The 10,559-nt window shown below is 35.6% G+C and overlaps 1 non-coding gene across 1 annotated transcript; it reads right to left on the reverse strand.

Moving 5' to 3' along the window:
- Positions 1-398: 398 nt before the first annotated feature.
- Positions 399-605, reverse strand: LOC142836210 (small nucleolar RNA U3). Its single transcript, XR_012908011.1, has one exon. It is a non-coding gene; the product is annotated as a small nucleolar RNA U3 (small nucleolar RNA).
- Positions 606-10,559: the final 9,954 nt, after the last annotated feature.

The raw sequence follows: 10,559 nt of genomic DNA on the forward strand, positions 1-10,559 counted from the left end.
GCAAGTTGTCTGTTGTCCCTCAAATGTGCACCATATAACCAGCCTTCTTCTCTACCCATAAAAATAAAAGAATCAACTTTAAAGAAACTTCAAGATACTGTTTCAATTAATAATATGTGACATAGTATTTCAAGTTTTATAGAATAATTGACTACTGGAAGATTAACTATATTGAACACCACAGTGTTAGGTACCTAAGAAGGAAATAATTATTTAGTATATACACTTGTTTATCAAACAGATAATAAAGTTCTGAGCTCTGCATTTGTCTGAAAATAAAAGCAGTACTGTTTGCCATACATATTTGGAAATCTGTCATGTCTACATTTCTCCATGATGCTCAGTTTACTCTTTTCCTTCTTCCTTCCTTCTTCCCTCTGTCCCTCCTTCTTTTCTTTTCTATTCAAACTGCATCCCCCCACCACCAAAGGATGAGAAGAAGGACCATCAATAACAAGAGGCAGCTACAGAAAAGCAACACCTCGAGCAAGCTGCACGCTTTAAAGGGAACACTTCTACTTGTCCTTGTGGTCTAGGATACCCTACACAGTAAGAGAATCTTCTCTATACAAAACTGCAGAAATGATCCCTGAAAGTATAGTCTTGCTCCTGTTGACTGTTTATAATTCTGAGATTAATGCCAGAGGAGGGATTTGCAAGTATAATTTTAACTGATAGCTGAAGCTGTATTTCAGTTTTAAAAACCTTTTAAAGACAGTATTTCAGAATGTCAACATGAATGGAAGTGTCAAATTGATGCTTAATACTAATTTGTTTATTTATGCCAGTCTGCACTTAGATGGTAAAAAAGGTAGGTACCAAAAAATAAAGGTTCTTTCTTTTAAAACACTGAAGTAGATGTCCTTTTAGTTCACTGCCATAAATTTCATTACTGTTAATTGGAGATTTGCATGTGCACTGAGAAAATAATACACCTCATTATTCTTGAGTAACAGCTACTGACTTTTAAAGGCCATTTACAATGTGTGACAGAAAACAAATAAAGCAACCACTTAGCATTAGGAAACTTGTTTTTTTTTTTTTCATACAGAAGAATATATAACAAAAGTTTTCATGAGCATTACTCTGCCTTGGATTGAAATTTAGTTTTGAAACACCACGATCTTTGAAACCTATGCTTGCGGCTTAACGAGTCAGTGAGAATGTGAGGATGTAGCTGTATGTTGCCTTGTAAGTGACCTTGACTCTCAGGAATGTAGGACTGGTGTTGTGCTCTCATCTACCGGAGTTTCGTTCTGCCTTTTATTGTGATTTGCATTTGCTTGATGGTAACAGCTGTCTGTTCTGTTTTGCAGTATCGATTGTCTGCTGTTTCTTCACAGGGGACTGTCTATTCAGATCACTAGTCCTTTTACTGGTTTGGAAGCATCTGTGTATAGATGTTCAATTCCAATTTATTCAAATATTTTAAAAATTAACAGTTTTCCTGTTAGATAAGACAATTGAAATAAGGTTAGCCCATTCTCTGCATTATCTGTTCATTTGGGTGATTTTGTTGCTCTGAAATAGGTATTTAATATCACGTATTCTCATTTTTAATTCTCAGGTTTTGTCCTGTGCTTCGGCAGAATTCTCTTATGCATACCTATATTTAAAATATTTTCTATATCTTTTCCACTAATAATGTCAAAGTATAGGCCTTGTGATAAATTCTTTGATGCTTTTGGATTAATTTCTGTGCAAGGTAAGGAATGTGGAATTAAATCTGTTCTTTTGAATATAGAAAATGAGTTTCCCAGTACCATTTTTGACATGTCTATTCTCGTAATATTTACATTTTTGACAATTTTGTCATAAAATTTATTAGCTGGAACACTTTAAAATGATTTCTGCTTGCAGTCGGCAATGCCATTACCCAACAGTTTTTTCCACAAGTGTCATGATGCCCTTGTCATTAAAGCTCTCTAGTGTTATTTGAAATCATGGATTTGGTAGTTTAACTTTTTTATGCCTAGAATTGTGTTGATTATTTGTTTTAATTTTCCATATGAGGTTTACTGTTTAATTTCCCATTTCCCTAAAAGGATCATTTAGATGTTGAAATGAATTCTGTTAAATCAGAAGACCATTTTTTGTAATATGGATAATGATAATCCATCTCAACCAAATCAGAATGGAAAACATAAGAAAACAAATAACCAATTCAGTAGAGAGAGTGGGGAAAGGGAATTATTGCATAGTTTGAGGGAGGAGGCTTTAAGAGGTGCAGTCACCATGAAAACCAGCATGTGTTTTCCTAAAAAAAAAAAAAAGTAAAAGTAAGTATGATCCAACTATACTATTCTTGGGCATATGTCCAAAAAATTCTGTATTTTTCAGTGGAGATACTTTCACATATCTTTATTCCTGTACTATTTACAATAGCTAAAAAAAAACAAGCTTTGATGCCTGCAATAGATAAATGGATATAGAAAATTGAGTGCATATATATGATTGTGTTTTTTAAGCTGTATACAAAAAACTAATTAGATGCTGTTAATGATCTTTCAAAAGGATATGTAGATATACACAAAATCAGAAGCAGGATTATTTAAATCAATAGAAATCTCACTGATCTGTGTTATTTTCTGCAATTTTTTAAAACCATGATTATATACTGAACATTTCAATTGGTTTTATTATATGAATTTCATGTCTCTTATTTGCTAGTTACTGAATAGTATACATGACATCTTTTATTTGAAGCTAGTATAAATGTAGCATCTTAATGATTCTGTGATATTTTTGGAGTGGAATTTATCATCACTTTCAGAGAGAGGCATTTTATTCTAATAAACCTGACAAACAATATTATCACAGTTTAGAGGATATAAAGATTTTCTAAAAGATTTACATTTGTCTATAGATAATTTAACATTCTTAGTTTTCAGTGAAGCCAAAATAATCTGAACATATACATTTTATTTCATAACCTTTCTGATGTGCAGAAAGAAAAAAAATATTCTATTTCCAGTTACCTTGCTAACCAGAAAGATTCAAAACATTATGAGATGATAGAGTCCTTGCTGGTCATTACCAATGGAAGAAATTTAGAATCAAGACCTAAATTGGTTTTATTGGCTGAATGTTAATGATAAGCGATCACCTGTTCTTGGAATCTTGAACTCTAGATCACTATTTTAAGACAAAATTTGTGATAAACAGCATGACTTAAAACATAAAGATCTTAACATTGATTAAAATTCTAACTCATTTTGATGAGTTAATAATTTTAACTTATTACATGTTTTGCTGCTTAAGACTTTTTTTTTTTTGATTTTCCACTTGGGCAATGGATTATTTCCTACCTGGTTTAGAAATTTGTTATGATTCTTGTTTAAGTGTGGCAAAGGGACTATAGGATCTTAAGAGCTGATAAACCTAAGTTCATTACCCCTGGATTCAAGTCATAAGCTCCCTTGTTTCTAAAGATTATGCATGCCAGGATATACTCATAAGTGCTTTCATTCATTTCCCTTAATCTGGCCTGCCACCAAAAAGTGTCACCTACTTTTTTGGCAAGTCTTCCAACTTCAAATAATCTGATAGAGAAAACTCATCAGAAGAGTGCCCCAAAGCTTTTGTTTTACTTAACTGCTGATGCAGACAACTTGACATCCAAAATCAGTGACTCCCCACTTCTCTACAGGCAAGCATTTCTGTCCATTGGAGATATTACTGCTCATGTTTTTCCATTTGTAGAACTATTCAACTGCTTAAATATCATCTGATATTTAGAAACCAATTAATGAAAGAGAAGGGAACTTATACACCATAGATTTTCTCACATTGGTAATTTGGAAATAGGGTTATGATAATAGCCTCAGGGTTTGAGTTTAAAGTGTTTTTAATTTGATATTCCTTGGCCTTCTTTGGCATTCTTATCATCCCCCAAACACTCTTGTGCTCATTTCCTTCAACATCTCCTTAGCTTCCTGGCTGTCCTTCAATAATCTTTGAGACTTTCCCATATGATTCATAACAAAGCAGGTAGAAGAAGGACCTCAGGGCCACAGACTCAGAACTGCAGGATCTGAAGGACAAAAGAAGTCCACCCAGCAAGAAAATTTGTTTCTCACCAAGAAGAGATTCTCTCATTAATTAATACAAATAACATAAGGAAGAATTAATAGACATGAAAATTTATCTGGAAATGTATAATAATTCTAGTTGAGATTTATTTAATAGTGATTTTCTAGATTGTATAATTCAAGTAAGGCCTATTCTGTACTCATGTCCCAAGAGACTGGTGGCTTAAAAACAGACAAACTGTCGTTGTAAATTCCCTTGTAAATCATATGTTTGGCTAAAACATATAGGAAAAGTAAGGCCACTTTCTTGTTTTAAGCTTTTCTATTGTCATGTACACATCATAGCAAATTTAAATCAAATTAATGAGGTAGCAACCCTTAATATTGATTGGAATGGTAACTCATTTTGATAAGTTAGTAATTTTAGATTACTCTGTTTCAACTACTTAAGACATTGACATTTTCACTTTGGCAATGAACTTTCACCTGCATGGTCTAGAAATCTGTAAGAATTCTTGTTTTTCAAACTATGGCAAAGGTGCTATAAACTCAAGAGATAATAAATATCAGTTGATCAATCTTGGAGTCAGAAGCTCCTCTGACTGAAGATGATCCACGTCAGCATACAACCAGAATAATTGGCATCAATTTTGAAAGGGCAAAAGCAAGTTCCTATGTTTTTTTTGCCTTCAAATAGTATGAATTGATAAAAATTAACCATTCCTCAGATTCAAGTACTAGTCAGTAGAAGTGCTGTTTTTCTTTTTAATATTAAAAATGGTCTTAATTCCCCCGTCTACTTTTGTGAGATATGTTCCTTAGGCTTGCTGTTACAAGAGTGTACCTGCTCTTAGGTCTTAAGCCAATTGTTTTTCCAGCCATTAAAAGGAGAATAGTATGTTAAGGAATTAACAAACTATCTGGAGGCCCCAGAAAATGGATATATCTATGAATATGTTTCTCTTTTTTTTTGCTATTTTATTTTTATTTTTTTTAATTTATTTATTTATTTATTAAGGATTTCTGCCTCCTCCCCGCAACCGCCTCCCATTTCCCTCCCCCTCCCCCTATCAAGTCACCCTCCCTCATCTGCTCAAAGAGCAATCAGGGTTCCCTGACCTGTGGGAAGCCCAAGGACCGCCCACCTCTATCCAGGTCTCCTAAGGTGAGCATCCAAATTGCCTAGACTCCCACAAAGGCAGTAAGTGCAGTAGGATCAAAAACCCACTGCGATTGTTCTTGAGTTCTCAGTATTCCTCATTGTCCTCTATGTTCAGCTAGTCCGGATTTATCCCATGCTTTTTCAGACCCAGGCCAGCTGGCCTTGGTGAGTTCCCGATAGAACATCCCCATTGTCTCAGTGTGTGGGTGCACTCCTCATGGCCCTGTGTTCCTTCAACGGAAGAATGGATGAAGAAAGTATGGAATATATACATATTAGAGTATTACTCAGCAGTAAAAAACAAGGACTTCTTGAATTTTGCATACAAATGGATGGAAATAGAAAACACTATCCTGAGTGAGGCAAGCCAGACCCAAAAAGAGGAGCATGGGATATACTCACTCATATTTGGTTTCTAGCCATAAATAAAGGACATTGAGCTTATATGAATATGTTTCAACAAATTTTCTTTTTTGTAATTGTCCAAGCAGTGATATATTTATTTATTTTTTTAATTTATTAATTTATTAAAGATTTCTGCCTCCTCCTTGCCACCGCCTCCCATTCTCCTTAATGAGATAAACTATTTCACTGCTTCTATCATTATTAGGTATCAGCAAATCACTCACTACGCAAAAATTAAATTTATTGTAATATTTTTATAAGCAAGATGGAACATTATTTGAAAGATATTAATGGTAATCACAAAAACATGGCTCTTATTCAAATTGAAATCACCGAGGAATGGAAAATATAGAGAGCTATCAAAAAGACATACATCTATCATTTAGATCACAAAAGAGTGAGTAGATATGTATGAGTTCTGTTTCTAAACAAAGAAACAGTACTCTACATAGTGATCAGAAGGTATATTCCTCCCTGATTATCACACACACACACACACACACACACACACACACACACACACACGCACACACATATACTCTGCACCGAATGAAGAAGCATAAATAGACACTTTGGAGTGCAACACAGGGCAGACTAGACTTTATTCCTCATGTCTTATAATTAATATTTTCTGAATTAGTGGATAAAAACCAAGTTATTTACTGATGGTAGAACTGCAGGATAATTTAGATGAACAAGGTTAAGGTCACTGACCACAATGATCTTCAGAGTTAACTTAAGAACAAGCATTTGTCCCGTTCATCCTGGATTCAGAGCTTTTCTAACTTGATATTTTCCTTTTTCCCTGATGCTCAGATAAACTGTTTCTTACCTCAGATGTTTTGAACTATGTGGTAAAATCAGTAAACTCTGTGATTTCTGTCATGAGTTTCCCTTGGGAACTCTCTAGATATCCAAAGAATTTCTCCAAAAAGTATTTTTTAAACCAAAAATAGACCATCCCTGTCTTTACACTCTATTACAGAGCTACAGTAATGAAAACTCTATTTCTTTTATTTTTATTTTTTGCTTCTTGAGACAAGGTTTCTCTATGTATCTTTGGATGTCCTGGAACTCACTCTGTAGACCAGGCTGTCCTTGAACTCACAAAGCTGTGCCTGCCTCTGTCTCTAAAGTGTTGAGATTAAAGTATGTGCCACCACACCCAACTGCTCTCTACCTTTCTTTTTTATTTTAAGGACTTTATCCTTTTTTCTTTTATCTCCCAAGCCTACATATATTTTTAAACACACTGTAAATTTGTTTAGGGGTTTTCTTCATCGGAATCAATCTTTACTGTATCTCTCTTTTTCTGATCACATGAGTCTTTAATTTGCTAAGTAATATGGCTAGGTTTAAAGCCGTGAGTTTGACGGTTGGATACACCCCATTCTTTAGCTTTCTGAGAGTCTAGCCTCATGGTAGAGGTACTGGCCAGAGTCATGGTTATTGGCACAACTCTATGGTATTTGAAGGTTCCTTCCACCACCAAGAAATATACTGTCAGCTATTCATAAACACCATTTAAGTGTTTGGTGGCAGAGTCTCTTAAAAGGGCTGCAAAGTTTCACAGCTAATGCTGAGTCACGAAGTCTCTCTTAAATGAGATGTGCTTGCCCGTAGCAAAGAGAGAAGAGCAGAGAAATTGCTATTACCAAGAAGCCATGCTTAACATTGTTATTGTGTGAACACTATTTAGTTTGGGTAAAGGCTCAGGGTAGGCAAAGATCAATTCTTCAAGTTCAGTGATTTGTGTAAGTGTGATCTTCAGCATTTGTAACTTACAATCAGTTTGTAACGACCAACCAATAACATTAGCAATAGCCTGGGTTGATTGGGGTCCCTTTGGCCAATAACTGAATCAGATGTAATTCAATTCAGGAAATGAAGGATGAATTTAGTGACACAAGATGTTCCACCCAGGCTCGGTCTCTCCCCATTATTTTGTGATTTTATTTAGATCACGTTCATCCAAAAGCTTTGGAAGCCAATAGACCTTCAAAAATGCAATATCAAATATCAGTAATGATTAAAGATCCATCATACAATCCAATGAGTAGATTCCCCCAACTCTATTTTCTCACCACAAACTTTCAGAGGTCCTTCAGATTTATCTATTTATTTATTTTTGCCTATTCCAAAATAGAGTCTAATTCTTAGCTCTACTATACACGGTTTAAAGTTTCAGGAAGTACTTGCATGAATTCTATAAGATGGGTCTTTTGATAATGTTTTGTTCCTTATTAATGCTTGCACAATGAAATTTTGAGGGCAAAAAAGAATTGTTAATAACTTATTCAAGTATGCTTCAGGTCTGTTTTTATATATCATAATGCATACCTAGCTACAGGATTCTATTATATCTTAGGAACACTTCTGTCTTAATTGGAAACATCCACTAAAATCTAATTAGCATTGTCAAACACAAGAAAGGATAGCGTGCCAGCAAATTGTTATAAAATTAAGATTTATGTGGGTAGCATTGTTGTTGCCTTCTAACTTTAATCCGTGGTGATCAGATAGGACACAGGTGGACACTGATATTTTTTTGTATCTGTGGAGGTTTCCTTTGTTTCCAAGTATGTGGTCAATTTTTGAGAAGGTTCCATGAGCTGCAGAGAAGAAGGTATATTCTTTCCTATTTGGGTGGAATGTTCTATAGATGTGTGTTAAGTCCATTTGCTTCATTACCTCCAATAATTCTCTTAATTCTCCATTAGGTTTCTGTCTGATTGACCTGTCCCTTGGAGAGAGAGGTGTGTTGAAGTCTCCTACTACTAGTGTGTGTGGTTTGATGTCTGCCTTGAGTTCTAGTAATATTTCTTTTACATAAGTAGGTGCTTTTATATTGGGGGTGTTGATATTCAGGATTGAGACGTCATCCTGATGAATTGTTCCTGTTATGAGTATAAAGTGACCATCTCGGTCTCTTCTGATTGATTTTAGTTTGAAGTCAGCTTTGTTAGAAATTAGTATGGCCACACCTGCTTTTTTCTTAGGACCATTTGCTTGAAACACCTTTTCCCAACCCTTTACTCTGAGTAGGTGCCTGTCTTTGTGGTTGAGATGTGTTTCTTGCAAACAGCAGAATGTTGGATCCTGTTTTCGTATCCAATCTTTTAGCCTGTGCCTTTTTATAGGTGAATTGAGCCCATTAATATTCAGGGAAATGCAAATCAAGACAACTTTAAGATACCATCTTACACCTGTCAGAATGACTAAAATAAAAAACACCAATGATAGCTTTTGCTGGAGAGGTTGTGGAGAAAGGGGTACACTCATCCATTGCTGGTGGGAATGCAAACTTGTGCAACCACTCTGGAAAGCAGTGTTTCGGTTTCTCAGGAAATTAGGGACCAACCTACCTCTGGATCCAGCAATACCACTCTTGGGACTATACCCAAGAGAGGCCCTATCATACAACAAAAGTATATGCTCAACTATGTTCATGGCAGCATTGTTTGTAATAGCCAGAACCTGGAAACAACCTAGATGCCCTTCAACAGAAGAATGGATGAAGAAAGTATGGAATATATACATATTAGAGTATTACTCAGCAGTAAAAAACAAGGACTTCTTGAATTTTGCATACAAATGGATGGAAATAGAAAACACTATCCTGAGTGAGGTAAGCCAGACCCAAAAAGAGGAGCATGGGATGTACTCACTCATATTTGGTTTCTAGCATAAATAAAGGACATTGAGCTTATAATTTATGTTCCTAGAGAAGCTAAATAAGAAGGTGAATCCAAAGACAAACACATAGGCATCCTCCTGAATATTAACCTTCATCAGGCGATGAAAGGAGACAGAGACAGAGACCCACATTGGAGCACTGGACAGAAATCTCAAGATCCAAATCAGGAGCAGAAGGAGACGGAGCACGAGCAAGGGACTCAGGACCGGGAGGGGTGCACCCACACACTGAGACAATGGGGATGTTCTATTGGGAACTCACCAAGGCCAGCTGGCCCGGGTCTGAAAAAGCATGGGATAAATCCGGGCTAGCTGAACATAGAGGACAATGAGGAATACTGAGAACTCAAGAACAATCGCAGTGGGTTTCTGATACTACTGCACTTACTGCCTTTGTGGGAGCCTAGGCAGTTTGGATGCTCACCTTACTAGACCTGGATAGAGGTGGGCGGTCCTTGGGCTTCCCACAGGTCAGGGAACCCTGATTGCTCTTTGAGCAGATGAGGGAGGGTGACTTGATCGAGGGAGGGGGAGGGAAATGGGAGGCGGTTGCAGGGAGGAGGCAGAAATCCTTAATAAATAAATAAATTAAAAAAATAAGATTTATGTCCTTAAAAATTTTGTACTCTCATTATCAACTTATCAAAATATATAATATGAGTAATAAATAGCATATGTATGAAGATTTTTATTGATTTGTTAGAATATGTTGGTTTGTTTGTATTTATTATATTCATTTTTAAGCAGGTTCAGCTTTTTATTAGATATGTTAACAAAAATTTCAGTCTAAAAGGCCAAGGTCCATGTCATCATCAGATTCCTTGGATTGTTCCTTCTTTGCTTCTATTTTCTTCACCTGAGCTGGGGAAGCAGTGGTGGGAGGGAACAGGAACAGATGACTCTGCTGGAGCAGGCTCAAGAGCTTGTATATTGCTGATGAAGCTTCCAATCTTGACATTAGCCAGAGCCTCAGCAAACAAGTTAGGCCAAAAAGGTTCAACATTGACCCCTTCTGCATATATGTATATACAGATATGCATATGCATATTTCAAATTATTGTGATATTTACTGTTAAATTTTTTAATGAAAATGAATAACTAATTTTTGCACAATGGACAACTTGAACAACATGTAATGCCAATGATGATGAAAATGTCAGAAACATAAGAAAAAAATAAGAAGTACAAAAGTAAATCTGCCTATAACAAATGTGCTTTCGTTTATAGACTATATCGGGATTCAGTTTAGAACAATGAATGATTTC

The sequence above is a fragment of the Microtus pennsylvanicus genome, chromosome 15 (genome assembly GCF_037038515.1).
Source record: "Microtus pennsylvanicus isolate mMicPen1 chromosome 15, mMicPen1.hap1, whole genome shotgun sequence".
Taxonomy (NCBI): Eukaryota; Metazoa; Chordata; class Mammalia; order Rodentia; family Cricetidae; genus Microtus; species Microtus pennsylvanicus.